Source organism: Mustela putorius, unplaced genomic scaffold (genome assembly GCF_011764305.1).
Source record: "Mustela putorius furo isolate JIRA1106 unplaced genomic scaffold, ASM1176430v1.1 tig00003853_pilon_pilon_pilon, whole genome shotgun sequence".
Taxonomy (NCBI): domain Eukaryota; kingdom Metazoa; phylum Chordata; class Mammalia; order Carnivora; family Mustelidae; genus Mustela; species Mustela putorius.
In genome coordinates, this window is record NW_025422005.1 from 41,403,054 (window position 1) to 41,421,284 (window position 18,231).

General features: G+C 40.9%; 1 protein-coding gene and 1 pseudogene across 3 annotated transcripts in view; both read left to right on the plus strand.

Annotated features, from left to right (window-relative positions):
- The window catches only part of ZFYVE9 (zinc finger FYVE-type containing 9), a 202,779-nt gene that overhangs the window by 6,734 nt on the left and 177,814 nt on the right, over positions 1 to 18,231 (plus strand). The gene's annotated exons all lie outside the window — the stretch shown is intronic.
- On the plus strand, positions 2,540 to 3,810 carry LOC101690829 (annotated as a pseudogene).

An 18,231-nucleotide genomic window follows, 5' to 3' on the forward strand; every position in this document is an offset into this window, starting at 1 on the left:
TACCGCATTTTATTTATCCCTTTGTCAGTTTGGGTTATTTTTTTCTCTTTGGTTGTTATGAATAATATTGCTATGAACATTTAACATAAAAGTGTTTTCCTTTGTTTGGGGTACATACCTAGTGTTATATTGCCACGGTCAAAAGGTGACTGTTCTAATCTTTTTGAGGACCTGCACCATTTTACATTCCCAGCAGCAATGTAGGAGGATTGCAGTTTCTGCACATCCTCACCAACCCTTGTTATTTTCCGTCTTTTTGATTAGAGCCATCCTAGTGGGTGTGAAGTGATAAGTTAAAGCTCTATTTGAGGATTATAACTTTCATTTACAATCATTAGGTAAATTGTGAAGCTTTTACTTGGCAGATGAATTGCCAGATTGTTTGATAATAAGGAGTCTTTTTTGCCTTGAGGATAAAAGATGTGAACTTTCTAGTTTCCTGTTTAGTAAACAGTGAACTCGACAAAACTAGTTAACCACTTTGGGTGGTAATGGGGGTAGTGGTATGGGGATTTCCAACTGGAAGGTTGTCTTTTAAGAACATTTCTTAACAAAAGTCAATTGTAAATGTTAGGTTTAGTTTTCCTTTAATTGCTAAAACATTTCTAAAAAGAGAGTCCAGTGCATATTTAGCCATTAACATTTCTAATTAGTGAGGTCTGACAGATTTTTAAGGATTGCTGGTACCTCTCTCTGATATGTAATTTTGTATAAATTCAGTTGAGTCATTGTTCTTTATTCTTTTTCCCTCCAAGGATTTTAAGTAATCTCTACACCCAGTGTGGGGCTCACACCTAACACCTCAAGTTTAAGAGTCACATGCTCCACGGACTTAGCCAGCCAAACGCCTCTATTCTTTATTATTATTCATAGTATAGTCTGTTATTGTTTGTTCCCATTTAAGATATTAAAGCTTTTATATGAGGTTTTGTAGGACACAGTTTAAAGTCAGCAGTAATGATTTGCTAATGATTCTAAATTTTTTTTCAAACTAGTTAGGAAATACTGCAGGGAACTATCCTTTGAACAAAGTGCAAGTTTTGAACCTTCATTCTATATACAGTGGATCACCCACAGTATTTTCTCACCTGATTAGGATCACTTTTAGGTCTTTCAGCTGAGTGAGCTAAAAGGATCAGTTTTAGGTCTTTGAACTGAGTGAGCTAAAAGGCCTCACTGGTTTGTTATATGGTCTTTTAGTTGTTTTGAATGTCATAATTTCTGTAGAAAATTAAGAAAAACAGTTTTGGAGCCTTTCGAATTAAGATTAATAAAGAGGTATGTATTTCTGCTTGTAATATGGTTCCTTTTTTTTAAATAAAGGTTTTAAAAAGATTTTATTTATTTATTTATTTTTAAAGATTTTATTTGACAGAGAGACACAAGTAGGGGGAGTGGGAAGGGGAGGAGCTGGCTTCCTGCTGAGCAGGGGGCCTGATGTGGGACTCCATCCCAGGATCCTGGGATCATGACCTGAGCCGAAGGCAGATGGTCAACCACTGAGCCACCCAGGTGCCTCTATTTATTATTATTAGTTTGTTATTTTTTAAAAGATTTTGTTTATCTGACAGAGAGAGCACACACAAGCAGGGGAAGCAGCAGAGGGAGAGGGGAAGAAGCAGGATTTCCACGGAGCACAGAGCCTAATATGGGGCTTGATCCCAGGACCCTGAGCCAAAGGCAGACATTTAACCAACTGAGCCACGCAGGCGCCCTAAGATTTTATTTTTGAGTAATTGCTATACCCAAGATGGGCCTCAAACTCACATCCCTGAGATCAAGAGTTGCATGCTCTATGGACTGAGCCAGCCAGGTGCTCCTGTAATATGATTCTTTTCTAACCTCTCATTGTTATAATGTTTTAGTTTATCTGCCAGAGTTTGTTTTATTAAAATGAAGAAAGAGTAAATGGTATATGTTTTTGTTATTATATCTAAGCAGAGCCTCGTCTCTCAAAATTCTCTTTACTAAAATAACAAGCAGTTTAAAAATTTTGTGGAAATGTTGTCAGGGTTTATGTAAATTTTCGCTTCCATTTCTCATTTTCAATTGAACAAGAGAAACAGCACTTAAAAAGTAATTGAAGCAGAATTCTGCCAGTTTGAGAAAAACCTTAAAACTTAAGAATACGTCATCTAAACATTTTTGTGATTCTGGTGATAAAACTGTCCATAGGTGTTTGGTTTTGTTTTTGTATTTTTTTTTTTTTAATTTTATTTGAGAGAGAGAGAGAAACAATGAACATAAGGGGAGATGTTGGGAGTGTGGGGAGATAGAGAAGGGCAGAGGATCCCCTCTGAGCAGGGAGCCTGACCAGCTTGATCCCAGGATCCTGGGATTATGACCTGAGCCACTGAAGGCACATGCTTAACCGACTGAACTACCCAGGCATCTCTGTTTTTGTTTTTAATTAGTAGCTGAAGTAAACTATTTTTTATTTGAAAGATTTTATTTATTTATTTGACAGAGATCACAAGCAGGCAGGAAAAGCAGGCAGAGAGTGAGGAGGAAGCAGGCTCCCTGCTGGACTCGATCCCAGACCCTAGGATCATGACCGGAGCTGAAGGCAGAGGTTTTAACCCACTGAGCCACCCAGGCGCCCCTGAAGTAAACTATTTTTGAGATTATTGTGAGGTCATTCTTGGAAGGTTCTGCTTTATGTCTAAAAAAGAAGGTTGAGTTCTGCGAGGGAGATGCTACTGCAGCTACATCTCTGGGCACCCCGTTCCTGCTCCTGACTCACCACTGTTTCTCCCTCTCACCAAGAACAAGTCTATCAGGAAGCTGAACTCCTGCTATAGCCATGGCTTTTAAAGACACTGGGAAGGCCCCTGTGGAACCCGAGGTGGTGATTCATCAAATTAGATCTGATCGGCCACAGCCTAAGTACTTGGAGAACGTGTGCGCTGACTTGATCAGAGGTTTAAAGGAAAAGAATCTCAAGGTGAAAGGACCAGTTCTGGTGCCCATCAAGACTCTAAGAATCACTGCAAGAAAAATTTTCTTGTGGTGAAGATTCTAAGATTTGGGATTGTTTTCAGATGAGGATCTACAAGTGACTCATTGATTTGTACAGTCTTTGTGAGATTGTTAGGTTACTTTGATCAGTATTGAGCCAGGAGTCAATGTTGAAGTCACTATTGCAGATACTTAAATCAGCCTTTTTAATAAATTATCAGTTGTTAAAAATAAGTAAAAAGCAAGGTTTAGATTCTTTAATCTGGCATAGTCCTTCCTAATTGGTCCCAGCGTCATCGTGCCTTACTTCCTATTTCTCTATACCCCACTATCCTGCCTTTTAAAGATTCCAGGTTTGGGATGCCTAGGTGGCTCAGTCTGTTAAGCACCAGACTCTTGATTTCAGCTCAGGTCTTAATCTCAGAGTCATGAGTTCAAGTCTTGCCTTGGGCTCCACGCTGGGCATGGAGGCCCCCTATCCCACCTGCCAAAAAAGAGATTTCAGGTTTATGGAGTTTTCCTTGATTTCTTTTGCCTTGTATTACTTATTTGTGTAATATAAAATTTTTGTCCACTCTGTGCTTTCTGGTAGGTATTTCACATATGTTCTTTCTGATTCTTAAAATGACCCTATAATATTCATAGTGTCATGCACGTTTTATAGCTAAGGTAACTGGCATGGAGATTTTTATTGACTTTCCTCAGCCTTCCTCCATGATTCAAACCATATGTCTCTGACTACAAAGTCTACAGTCTTTTTCATCATGTGACCTTCTCCACGTGTTTTGTATTTGTTTTATCTTAAGATAATCCACCAGTGTCTGGGTGGCTCAGTTGGTTAAGTGTGGACTCTTAATTTTGGCTCAGGTCATGATCTTAGGGTCCAGAGATCAAGCCCTCAGTTGGGCTCTGTGCTCAGCGGGGAGTCTTCTCGGGGTTCTCTCTCTCCCCCTGCTCCTCTCCCTGCTTCTCTCTCTCGTTCTTAAAAAAAAAAAAAAAGATATTCTATAGTGCTTTAGGAAGTATTCATATTAGGAGAGCTCCAGTTTAGTTGGTTGACTTTGGTGGCATTTGCCTTTGAAGTATACTACTGGCATGTAGCTTTTTGTATGAGAAAAAAATGTAGGGTATCTGGGTAGCTTGGTCAGCTTGGGGTCTGACTCTTGGTTTCACCTCCAGTGATGATCTTGGGGTCCTGGGATTGAACCCTGCATAAGATTCTCTCTCTTCTCCCTCTGCCCTTCTTCTGTGCTTGCTTGCTCGCTCTCTCAAAAAAAGAATGTGTAAGTGTATTTTGGGAATTTCAGCTTTCATGTATATATTTTTGAAATAGATAACGGATTTGCTATTACTAGAAAAATAGTAATAACTTATCTCTGGGCATCATTTCGCTCATCTGAAAATGAGTGGTGGACTAGATGTTAATGCCACTTCCACATTTAATATTCCATTGAGATTTCCAGGGAACTGAATGAAAAAATAGATGGCGTATGGACAGCTCCAGGCCATGGTGATAGTATCATTAATGAAGAAAGAGAACAGGTGGCAATGGGCTAAGAAAAATAGAAGTAAAACAAGGGACTATAATTTACATAGAAATTTCCCCCGTGGGACGCCTGGGTGGCTCAGTTGGTTAAGCAGCTGCCTTCAGCTCAGGTCATGATCCCAGCATCCTGGGATCGAGTCCCACATCGGGCTCCTTGCTCGGCAGGGAGCCTGCTTCTCCCTCTGCCTCTGCCTGCCATTCTGTCTGCCTGTGCTCGCTCTCTCTCCCTCTCTCTGACAAATAAATAAAATCTTTAAAAAAAAAAAAATTTCCCCTGTAATGAGTAAAGAAACTGTATTTCTAAATAAAGACACAGAAACTCTGGGAATTAGCTGGATGAGTAGTTTTAACTGTTGCTTTTTCCCTCCATACCTGTTACCCCCATTCTTCTGTCCTTTCTTGTGATAGTTGAGAAAAAAGCATCTAGAGCTGTTTTATGAAAATCACCAGTAGCACACTTGAAATAAAGCTTTTGTATTGCTCATAAAGTGAGAATTTGGTAATTAAAATGTGAACCCATTATTGTAGATCTTTAGAGAGTTTGTTGATAAAACAAAGAAAGGCATGCTTTGCATTAAAAAAGAATGAAATGCAGTTTAGTGACAACTTTTATATAGCCTTTCTACCCTCAAGGTATTAGAGATGATTATTTGACATATAGGTAGATAGGTGATGTTTTGACTATTTGGAAAATTGTTAACCAGCTAGAAAATTGTCATTCTTTTCCTCATTAGCTTCTGGAGACCTTGAACAGTGAATTTTGACTTTGGAACTAAATCGTTCTGAGTTGGAAGCAAGGAAGTATTCTTTAGTCAAATAAGTTTGGGTTTTTCAGTATACTATATCCCTCAGAGTTTATAAATACACTTTAGTATTTTATTTTGTTTTTATTTTTTATATTATTTTTTATTATTTTTATTTTTATTATATTATTTATTTTATATTATTTTTATTTTTTAGAGAGTTTATTTGAGGGGCGCCTGGGTGGCTCAGTGGGTTAGAGCCTCTGTCTTTAGTTCAGGTTATGATCTCAGGGTCCTGGGATCGAGCCCGACATCAGGCTCTTTGCTCAGCAGGGAGCCTCCTTCCCCCTTTTTCTCTCTGTCTACTTGTGATCTCTGTCAAATAAATAAATAAAATCTTAAAAAAAAAAAAAAGACTGTATTTGAGAGGGAGAGAGAGAGAGCATGAGAGGGGGGAGGGTCAGAGGGAGAAGTAGACTCCCTGCTGAGCAGGGAGCCAGTTGTAGGGGACTCGATCCTTTACTCCAGGATCATGACCTGAGCTGAAGGCAGTTGCCTGACAGACTGAGCCACCCAGGTGCCCCCATTTTAGCGTTTTAAAAATTGAGGAGTTAAAGAAAGTGGTTTAACTTTTTTCAGCAATATATTATCCAGTTTATTGACTGGTGACTCTCTTTTTCCACATAATACTTAGCAGTGTATCTTTTACTGATTTAGGTGAACTTTTATCTGTTTTATAAAGCTTCTCACAATATCCATGACTATTTCAACCCTCAGGTGATAGGCCCTGATTACTTCCTGAAGCACCTCTTCTTCTGTTGTTCTGACAACTTATTAAAAAAAAATTCTTTTATATTTAGCCAAATGCTGTTTTTCTTTAATATCTGTCCTTTTGTTGTTTTGCTTCCTAAAATTACGTAAAATATATAATTACTTTCATCTTAATACCTGAAGATGCCTTTGCTAGCATAGTATTTGAAAGCTCAGGCTTTGGAATCAGACTGCCTGGGTTCAAAAGAGTTCTACTGCTTTTACTATGTGATCTTGGGTGAGTTACTTAACTTCTCTGTGCCCCAGTTTTCTCATCTGTGAAATGGGAATAGCAGTAATACCTTAGTTAAATGAAATGATTCATAAAAGAGCTAATTATATAGAATGTTGCTTTTGTCCCTTGGGAAGCAGATATTGAGATGGAGTTTGTAGTGTGAGAGATTTTATGGGGAGTAGATAATGCAGTGGAAGAAAAGGGAGTGCAAGCTGAACTGACCTACGAGGGCCTCAATCTGTGATATAAATTAAAAAAACAACAGCAAAACTCTGCCAATCCAACAGGAAGCTCCAGAGCAAAGATCACCTGTTAGAGGATTCTGCATTGGTAAGAAATGGCCAGGTTCTGGTATACTCACTGTATTTAGTCACAGGCTAGGAGCTTCCCCAGAAGAGTCTGGACTCAGGTGGAAAGCCAAGATGAGCAGCTGGAGGCTATTACTGTCTCCATGCACCTGAATGCAAGTTTGTTCTTTCTTCTTTTATTTTTATTTATTTATTTTTAAATATTTTATTTATTTATTTGACAGAGAGAGATCATAAGTAGGCAGAGAGGCAGGCAGAGGGAGAGAGGAAGGGAAGCAGGCTCCGTGCTGAGCAGAGAGCCCGATGTGGGCTTGATCCCAGGACCCTGGGATTATGACCTGAGCCAAGGCAGAGGCTTTAACCCACTGAGCCACCCAGGTACCCCTTCTTTTATTTTTTTATTTTTATAAATGCAGGTCTTGAACTCATGACCCTAAGACCAAGACCTGAGCTGAGATCAAAAGTTGGATACTAAACCAACTGAGCCACCCAAACACTCTTTTTCTTTTAAATGCAAGTTCTTTCTTTCTTTCTTTTTTTTTTTTTTTAAAGATTTTATTTATTTATTTGTCAGAGAGAGAGAGAGGGAGAGCGAGCAAGCACAGGCAGACAGAATGGCAGGCAGAGGCAGAGGGAGAAGCAGGCTCCCTGCCGAGCAAGGAGCCCGATGTGGGACTCGATCCCAGGACACTGGGATCATGACCTGAGCCAAAGGCAGCCGCTTAACCAACTGAGCCACCCAGGCGTCCCAATGCAAGTTCTTTCTTGAAGGGAGATCCAAGTAATTGCCATAGTCCATTTCTTATCTCGCAGGATCTAGGTCTCCAAACATTTTCTGAAAGCTGTTCTTGCAGCGTTCCATGGACTTCTCTCTCTCTCTTATTTTAGTATTTTATTTTTATTTATTTATTAAAAAATATTTTATTTATGTATTTGACAGAGAGAGAGATCACAAGTAGGCAGAGAGGCAGGCAAAGAGACAGGGGAAGCAGGCTCCCTGCTGAGCAGAGAGCCCAGTGCAGGCTCTATCCCAGGACCCTGAGATCATGACCTGAGCTGAAGGCAGAGGCTTAACCCACTGAGCCACCCAGGTGCCCCTTAATATTTTATTTTTAAAGTAATCTCTATACCCATGTGGGGATTGAACTCAAAGCTCTGAGATCAAGAGTCTCATGCCCCACTGAATGAACCAGCCAGATACCCTGAACTTCTCTTCTTGATGGGAAACTTCAAAGAAGTGGGTTAGTGAGATAGGCTTAAGCCCCCATTGTGTAGCTGGTCTCAGGACTATAGTGGTTTTCATTGTCTCCTCCACTATTCAGTGTAAACTCCCTTGCCATTAGCTGTCATTTCTGTTGGTCTGGGTGGTTTACCTACTGATATGACCCACCCCTCATTTTTGAGGTATCTGAGAACCATACTGTTCTTAGGCTGGAGTGGTTTGCATTAGTCCACTCATAGTCATAACTGGGCAGGGGACTCCCCTGCCCAGTTGGATCCCCTCAGATGGATTATCACGTATAGTCTTTCTTGCTCCTGTTGTGTAACAGCAGATCTACTTCATCTGAGGATGAGGGTTATTTACCCCAACATGATGGGGATTTCTCTTCTTGCCTCTTGGTCCAGGGACACAGAGTCCCAAATGTACTGGCTACAGCTATAACTTATAGCTCAGTGTGACCCTTGACATGTCAGCTGGCAAAAGTATGCCCAGGATCTCTAACTCTGGAGCCCAGCATTGTACAGACGGAAAATATAAAGTCCTCCAGTGGATCATTGGGAATGATGGTACGTAGGGGCCATTTCTGCTTCTACCTGTTGGGTTCTCAGATCTGTGTGTTCATCCTACTGGGAGCATAGCTCTGAATCAGTGCATTTGGTGTATCCTAGAGGATAGCACACCATTCTTATCTCTGAGGTGATATATCAGCTGTGTCTTCAGTGGGCCATTTCAGTATTCTATAAGGCTGGATGCTTTTGTATGGTGCTATATTATGTGATAAGACCACTGGAGCCCATGGTTATGGGCCTACTGCCATAATCCTTCATTGTGAAGTGATTCCCTTGGTTAGATGTTATGTTATATGGGATTCCATGTCTTTGGATCAGGTACTCTGTAAGCCCTTTGCTAGTGTTATGGCTGGAGCTCTATGTACAGGAAAGGAAAGCCCATACTTGGAATAAGTATCTGTTGAATATCTGTGGTGATCAATTGCTGCCCTTTTCAAGATAAAATGAATATGATGTGGTAACTGGTAGGTCAGCTTGAGGCATAGTGCTATATTGGGGGCTCAGTGTTGGTCTCTGTTACTTGCAGATTGGATGTTCAGAGAGGGCGGTAGCCTGATTGGGCCTTGGTAAGTGGGAGTCCATGCCTCCTTCTTTGCTTCTATTTTGGTTTCTGCCACACTGGCTACTTTATTCATGTCCGCATCATGCCAGTTCTGGGGTGGCTCATGTCAATCTCTGAGTCATTTTGTTCACTTGGTTATTCAGTGTCTCTTCTACATTGGATGCTTCTTAGGGAGCATTAACACATGAAAAGAATTTTCACACTTTATCACTGTTACACATTTCCCTATGTTCATTCATTTGCCTCCACCCATGTCTTCTTATAATAATTTGTAGTCTTTTTCCTTAAAGGCCCCTGACCAGTTAGCCAGTCCATGTGCAATTGCCCATGAGTCTGTATATATTCTCACCTCTGGCCATTTTTCTGTTTACATAAAGTTATGACCAGATGCCTCATTTGAAGCTCTATCCTTGGGAAGATTTTCCCTTTCCACTGTCAAGGTCAGCCCTAAGTGTGGCTGTAATGAAGCTGTTGTTTCTTTTTTCAGCTTGCATTCACATACTGAGCCATTTATAAGCTATTTATAAGCGAAGCTTTGGCTTTTATCTCTTCCTTGTGCTGGTCATATAGGATCCCCCAAACAGCTATAGATGTGAACTAAGGAATGGGTGCTGGAACAATTTTGGTAGTTGTTAGGGAAGTCTTAGCTGTCTACTTATGTATCTTACTTGTGCCCTTTTGTTCTGCTTAGGTTTGATTTTTCTTTTTTTAAGATTTATTTATTTATTTATTTTTGAGAGAGAGAGAGAGAGAGAGAGAGCGTGTGCGCATGAGCATAGGAGCAAAGGGAAGGGGGAGAGGGAGAGAGAGAAATAAAACCCCAAGCAGACTTCCTGCTGAGTGCAGAGTCCCATGAAGGGCTGGATCTCATGACCCCAAGATCATGACCTAAGTTGAAACTAAGGGTCGGATGCTCAACCTGCTGTACCACCCAGGTGCCCCACTTGGGTTTGATTTTTGATGTACCATTTCCATTTCATAATGGATTGTTTCTGAGCTCACTTGACTTTATAACTTGGAGAGTCCTTTTGAACTCATTATGAGCAGTTCTGGACATGTAGTGTGCAATGGTCACGCAATTTCTTTCTAGAGCCTAGTAGCATGCCTGCATTGTGATTCTCCCATTAAGGCTTGCTATAAACTCTACTGTATCTTTTCCCAATATTTAGACCTCCAGCAGGATAGGGACAGCTCATACAACAACCTGGACCTGCTATAGCGTTGTTTCCTACTCAAAACTGACAGTAAGCCTTCCATATCACTCAGTACATGGGTTACAGCAATAGTCCTACCTATAGAATGTGTTGCCCCTAAAGTCTGAAGAAGCCTACTAGATGTTGTGATTCCTTTTTTGTAGTGGGAGATGCAAGATGCAGCAGTTTGTCTTTTGCTTTGGAGGGGATGGGTTGGCATGACTGTGAACTCCTGAATTCCTAAAACTTATCCTTAGATACTTGTAGAGTTTTTCTCCTGCCCTTTGGAGCACATGTATCTTACCATGTACTTCAGTATGCTAGGCATCTCTTGTTTATTTTGCATGATCAGCATGCTTAAATGGATCAGTGTGCTGTTTTGAATCTAGTTCTTTTCAGAGTTTATCATGACAGAATAGGAGAATTAATATAGCCCTGAGGCAAAACTGTGAATATATACTATTGTTTATTACACGGAAAGGAACTGTTTCCAATTGGGATGGAAAAGAACTCATTTACCAAATCAGTAGTTGCATGTCATACACCTGAGGCTATATATATCTGTCAGGTATAGCAAACAGATTACATTTGGTAGGGACAGCTGTGGTCACGGCTACTACTTGGTTGAGCTTGTGGTAGTCTCTAATCATTCCCCAGGATCCAGCTGGTTCCTGTAGAGGCATTAAACAAACATATGAAAGGGACCACTACCCCTGCATCTTTGAGATCCTAAGGGTGGCACGAAACTCTGCTCTTCCTCTTACTTTCTCCCCCCTATAAAGTACTGTTTTTGATTTACTATTTGGTCAAGGTCTGGGGAGATGTATAGATATTTGCAGGTTTCGCCTCACTTTTTCCGTTATCATAGTTCTTACTCCAGAGGCCAAGGACTCAGGGTGGGGATTCCCCCAACTTCCAAGGATGCCAATCTTGTTATATTCAGGGCCTGGAAAAATGACTGGTAGGTGGCTATGTAGACCCACTATAAGCTGGACTTTGGCCAGAACTCCATTTATTGCTTAGTTCCTATAATAGGGGAATAATGATGCTCCAGGTGTCGATATCAACATCAACTCAGACTCTCTGATGAATAGTTCTTTAAATGTCTGGCATTTTCTTTTTCCTGCGTATAGTCACTGGAGTAAATAGGCATAGGTGTCATTGGAGAAGAACTTGGGGGTAATCATTTTTATATATATATATACACACACACACACACACACACACACACATACATATGTCCTTGCTGCTGGGGAACCAGCCACCTCTCTAAGCTGGTAGGTCTGGATCTGAAAACTAGATCAGGAATAGGAATTAGGCAAGGGATGGTAGGTTTTTTTTTGTTTTTGTTTTTAAGATTTTATTTATTTATTTGACAGAGAGAGAAATCACAAGTAGGCAGAGAGGCAGGCAGAGAGAGGGGGAAGCAGGCTCCTTGCTGAGCAGAGAGCCCGATTCGGGGCTGGATCCCAGGACTCTGAGATCATGACCTGAGCTGAAGGGAGAGGCTTAACCCACTGAGCCACCTTGGCGCCCTGATCTTAGTTTTTTTTTTATTGAGGCCACCATTCAGCCTTGTGCTTATACATTCTTGCCTTATTTTGATTGTATATATTAAGCAACACTATTGACTACCTATTTTGCTCTAATGACACTGTTTTATTAACTATCTCTACAGCTCCCTGTGGGTCAAGGTTTATTGGCTGTTTCCCATCTTGCCAGTTATGTTGATAACTGTGGTCCACTGGCTTCTGGTTTTAAGTGCCACCTCTTGGTTTCTGTTGCTTCAGTGCATCATTATCCCTATTGCTATCAATGAGCCAAACTGTGACAGCCTGTATTTTAGAAGAGGGAACCACTTCTTGGGGATGCTAGTGTCCCTCTGGTGGGTCTTCTGACCTCACATAATCACTCTAGCATAGCCATTTTCCTGAACCCTTTAATCCCATGTTCTGCCCTCTGCTGTGTCATTTTTTTTTTTTTTTTTTTTTTTTTTTTTTTTTTGTCTAGGCTCCATGCCCAGTTTAGAGCTCAGCATTGGGCTTGAACTCATGACTATGAGATCAAGACCTGAGCTGAGATTGAGTCAGATCTTAACAAGCTGAGCCACCTAGGTACTCCATTTCAGTTTCATTCAATGTAGACCGTTCTATTCCAGGCTTCGAGGAGTCCCTGTAGCAGCGTTTATGTCAAACCCTAGGTTCTTGACACAGTGTTGATCCCCATATTCTGAAATGGTGTCCTCACCCCCAGTCAAATTTAACCTTATAAGTTTAATATTCTGGCCTCCTTAACTAAGTTCCCTCAAAATCTAGCACTGTGAGCATTCTTTCTAATCCTGCCCATATATGTTGGCAAATTCTTGCAGCAGCTTTAGGCTGTTATCTCTTTTCTCCCTTATTAGGCCCAAGATATCCTTGGCAGCATTAATATTAGTTACCGTCATGGCAACATGGCAACTAATTAATATTAGTTACTATCATGGAGTTTGGGGGGTCCCTCCTGAGGGGAGCCTTTTATTGCCTTGCAAGTGAGAGGCCTCTGAAGTGTGTTCCCATATAGTGGGACGTGTTAATGTCATCTGCAGACTCTGAGGGTTCAGAGCATTCTGAAAAACCAAAATCTTTGGGAGCAACTGTTTTAGATGCCCCTCTCCCATCTAGCATGCTTCCATGTCTTCCAAACCAGGATCCAGACCTTGGCATGACAAACCTGTCCTGGCTGGGCATTCAGCCATTTTTGAAGTATCACAGTGATAGTATCACTATCCTGAGTTTGATCTTCATCTTTTGGTGCTCTCCCACTGTAAGCCATAAGGACCTCTTGAACTGCCAGAGCCTCTAGCTTTGACACTTAGTTTCTAATAAGTGTTTGTTAGCTGCTCTTTCTAGGGAGTTAGCGGCAGCATAACAGCTAGCCACTTCCATTGTGCTTACATGGGTTGTTACCCTCACATATTTCAGATTTAAGAATCATTACACTGGTCATAGTGTTGCTCTTTGGGAATATTCTTCCAAGAAAGTTTTAGCACTTTTCCTGAGAAAAGTGCCACCAGCTTGTGCCATATTTCACATAGTATCCAGGATGAAATCCTCATTGCAGTGGGACAGGAAGTGATCTAGGTTCCAAATCCAGTTTTTACCTTTTGCTTTCTTAGTCCATTTCTGGTACCAAATGTGCCACTTTGAGTTCTTCTGGAAGCAGAAGCTGGATCAGAGTTGTATTGTATTGTATTGTATTGCATTCCTACACAAGAGGTACATGGGGGAGGAGGAAGATTCCTATGAAAGGAAAGGGGGAGGAAACAGAATTGGCAGGGAGGGCCTCAGTATGATTCAGATCTGACAGAGTCTTGGACACAGTGAAGACTCTAGAGCAAAAATTCTTCATTAGAGAGTCCTGCATGTGACAGAAATGGCTGTGATATGACCAGTTATTGGCTGGGACTGGCTGCCCAGGAGGACAATGGTCTCAGAGTCTAGGGATCTTAAAGAGACTGCAGCTGGAGGCTGTCAGCTTACTGCATGCCGAGCAGGTCAATAGCATATTCTTTCTTGAAGGGAGATATAAGCGACATACCTCCATAACTGCCACACATAAGTGTAAAGGAATTGTTAGGTATTATTGTTGTAATTATCTTTTTTTGTTGTTGTTGTTGTTGTAATTATCTTCTGATTAAATTTCTCTCAGTTGCTTTTATCCTTTATAAGTAAAAACTAGTTGTTGTTCTTAGTTATTTTCTCTTGCATGTTTTTGTCAGGATGTACCATGAGTCTTATGCTTGGAACTAGAACTGAAAACAGTATTTCAGGTGTAGTCTGGGACAAAGTAGGTGCTCAGTGAATGTTGGTTTAGATGAACATAAAGCCTGAAATCTCCCTACCCCACAACCCCTCCATTTTTGGACATTTATATTCATGCACCCTGAGATTACATTAGCTTGTTTTTGAATGACTTTTTTCCTGTGCCTGTAATTCAGTAGTTTGGGTCTTTTTGAACATGAATGTATGTAGAACTATAGATCTCTGTAAAGCATCATGTTAGATAGATTTAGTTTATTCTAATTTGGTTAGATCTTTCAAATACTGATTATTTGATCTAGCAGATCCAGCTGTCACACTTTTCTTTATATATTATCACAGATTTCATCATTATGCCACAAATGGTCACATCCAAATCATTAATAAGAATGCTCAATAAGATAGAACCAAGAAGCTTTAGGCCATGCCGTTAGTGATATGCTTACAGATAGATAGGTATTTATGGCCATCCATTCAGCTTGTTCAGGAATTCTTTAACCATAATGATCATATGACCCATATTTTGACATTTGTCCATTAAAAGATGAGAGACTTGTCAAATAAATACCTTGCAGAAATTCAGTAACTAGGCCCTGAGGCAAAAAAGGAAATGAAGTGAATCTATTTCGCTACAGAGGATCACTGCTTTCCTTTCTAAATAAGTCTTACTTTTGGCTTTTATCTGCCAGAAAGCAGCTGAGTTACCTTGGGAAAGTCACAGCCTTTCAGGACTTGAGATTCCTTCCTAGTAAAATAATATGATTAGAAAGTCCATAGAGACAGGAAATAGAATAGTGATTACCAGGCACTGGGATGGGGGGTGGTGAGAATGGGGAGTTAGTGTTTAATGAATATAGTTTGGGAAGATGAAAAAGTTCTGGAGATGGATGGAGATGATGGTTGCACAGCAATGTGAATATAGTTGATGCCACTGAGCTGGTTTTTCTGCAAATAATTGGCAGTTGGCAAACCTTAATCTGATCCCTTGCTCATCCAGTGTTCCCCTCGCGTAATTTGCTTTGTCCTTGCTGTTCCCTTTGCTTGGAACTCTCTTCCCATATTTTTAGAGTTATTTCCTGACATTCAGGTTTTGACATAAATGTTACCTTCTCAGTGGGACTTCCTTTGGCTGCTCTGTCTAAAATTGTAACCCCCAATCTTTCTTTTCCTTTTTTTATTTTTCCCTTTGGCATGTATCATTTGGTATTCACATATTTTATGTGCTTGTGTTGTTTGTTACCCATTTCTGCCCAATAAAATGTAAGGTCCAAGAACGCCAGGATTCTGTCTGTCTGCTTGCTGCTTTATGCCCAGTGTTTAGATTTGTGCTGAGAACACGACAGGTGCTCAGATATTGATGAAATGAATAGTTATATCATATAAATACAAATTATGTAGAGATTTTTACTCTAATTTTGTTATGAGATTTGACCCAAAAGCTTGCTCTTACGAAGTCTTTCATCCTAGCTCCCTATTCTCTGGTTCACAATTTGATCTTGGCCTTATAGTAAGCTCAAATAGATATTCATTGAGTGGATTTGATGGATTTGTTAATCAGGAAAGCTCAATTTTTTTTTTTTCTGCAGAAACATATTTTTGTTTTATGATGTAACACTTGTATACATTGAAACAGCCTAGGATTAAATTTTTATTTTTGTAGATTAAAACAAAATTCTTTTCCTCTTCTTTTTTTTTTTTTAAAGATTTTATTTATTTATTTGACAGAGAGAGATCACAAGTAGGCAGAGAGGCAGGCAGAGAGAGAGAGAGAGAGAGGAGGAAGCAGGCTGCTCCCTGCTGAGCAGAGAGCCCGATGCAGGACTCCATCCCAGGACCCTGAGATCATGACCTGAGCCGCTGCCCTCGGCTCGGGTCATGATCTCAGGGTCCTGGGATTGAGCCCCTCGTCGGGCTCTCTGCTCAGCAGGGAGCCTGCTTCCCTCTCTCTCTCTCTGCCTGCTTCTCTGCCTACTTGTGATCTCTTATCTGTCAAATAAATAAATTAAAAAAAAATCTTAAAAAAAAAAAAAAAGAGTTTCCTGAAGAGGGGTGGTGGGGTGGCTGGTTGGCTCAGTCGTTAAGTATCTGACTTCTGCTCTGGTCATGATCCCGGGGTCCTAGGATCAAGCCCCGCATCAGGCTCCCTGCTCAGTGGGAGGGCTGCTTTCCCTCTCCAACTCCCCCTACTTATGTCTCTCATTGTGTCTCTTCTCTGTCAAATAAGTAAATAAAATCTTAAAAAAAAAAAGTCTACTGAAGAGATGATGCTTGTGTTCAGTATTGATTAGCAGGAGTTTTCTGTGAAGATAAAAAAGAGAGGGACACCTTAAAGGAAAACCCAGGTGTACAAATGTGTGGAAATATGTGGAGCAACATATTGTATTGGGGGAACTGCAGATAGTAGTTTTTGGCATGGTAGTTTTGTATGTTGAAAAGGGTGAGGGGCAGAAGTTGAGGTGGAAGACCTAGGCATGAGACTAGAAGAAGAAAAGCTTCATACACTATTTAAAGGGGTTAGTATTTTTTTTTTCTTAAGTAGGGCATGCGGAACCAATGAAGAGTTTAAAATAGTACACCAATTGGTCATATTTGAGCTTTAAGAAAATTATTTTGGTGTCAGTATAGCAGATGGATTGGAGGAGGGCCCGAATGGAGGCAGGTATAGTGTTTGGGAAATTATTGAATAAATCTAAGCCAGAGATCAGAGCATGAATTAGCTTAATAATATCTGAGATGAAAAAGAAAGAATGGATGTGAGAGGTAATTAAGAGTTGGAGTTGTTGAGGGATGTCTGGGTGGCTCAGTCATTCGAGTCTTTGACTTTAGATTTTGGTTCAGGTCATGCATGATCTCGGGGTTGTGGAATTGAGCCCCACCTGGGGCTCCCCGCTTAGCTCAGAGTCTGCTTGTTCCTCTCCCTTTGCTCCCCACCCCAATCTCTCTCCCTCTCAAATAAATAAATAAATAAATAAATAATATCTTAAAAAAAGAGAATTGTTTACCATTAATTGGATGTAGTTGATGAAGAGAGTGGTTTCTGGATGTCTGGCCTTGGATTATTGAATGTATGGTGAAACCTTTACTTAGAAAGGGAGTAAGGAAATATAAAAGACTTTAGGGAGAGTCATGAGAGTGGATAAGACCATCCAGTAGAAGCAAGTAAAGACAGAAGAGGTCTGAGAACAACTGGATAAAAACCGTAGTTAAGAAATACATGGGGGGGGGCGCCTGGGTGGCTCATGGGGCGCCTGGGTGGCTCAGTGGGTTAAGCCGCTGCCTTCGGCTCAGGTCATGATCTCAGGGTCCTGGGATCGAGTCCCACATCGGGCTCTCTGCTCAGCAGGGAGCCTGCTTCCTTCTCTCTCTCTCTGCCTGCCTCTCAGTGTACTTGTAATTTCTCTCTGTCAAATAAATAAATAAAATCTTAAAAAAAAAAAAAAAAAGAAATACACAGGGGGAAAGCCTATAGAAGGAGATAGAAAAAGAAAAGACCAAGAAGGAAAATCAGAAAGTATCAGGTCCCCCCCCTTAGATATTTATTTAAGTAATCTCTACACCCCACGTGGGCCTCAGACTCAACCCAGAGATCAGGAATCACATGCTCTTCTGACTGCACCAGCCAGGGGTCCCAAAAGTATCAAGTGTTAAAGAAGAGAGGGAAGAGAATTTTTAAAAGGAGTGGCCAGCTGTGCTTGTTCCAGTGGGTGGACTAAGATGATTTAAAGTATCCATTGGGCTTGGCAATTAGAAAGCCATTAATGGGGCGCCTGGGTGGCTCAGTGGGTTAAGCCTCTGCCTTCGGCTCAGGTCATGGTCTCAGGGTCCTGGGCTCGAGCCCCGAATCAGGCTTTCGGCTCAGCAGGGAGTCTGTTTCCCCCTCTCTCTGCCTGCCTCTTTGCCTACGTGATCTCTCTCTCTCAAATAAATAAAATCTTAAAAAAAAAAAAAGTCATTGATGAAGTTGATGAGTTTCAATGGATTGAAAATGAGAGTTGTATCTGTAATTTTTAAAATTTTTTAAAAGATTTTATTTATTTGACAGATGGAGATCACAGAGAAGCAGGCAGAGAGAGAGGAGGAAGCAGGCTCCCCGCTGAGCAGAGAGCCTGATTCGGGGCTCCATCCCAGGACTCTGGGATCATGACCTGAGCTGAAGGCAGAGGCTTTAACCCACTGAGCCACCCAGGCACTCCTGTATCTGTAATTTAAAGTATATATATATATTTATTTTAGAGAGGGAAGGCATGTGTGTGCGCACACCAGTGTTAGCAAGGAGAGAGTCAGA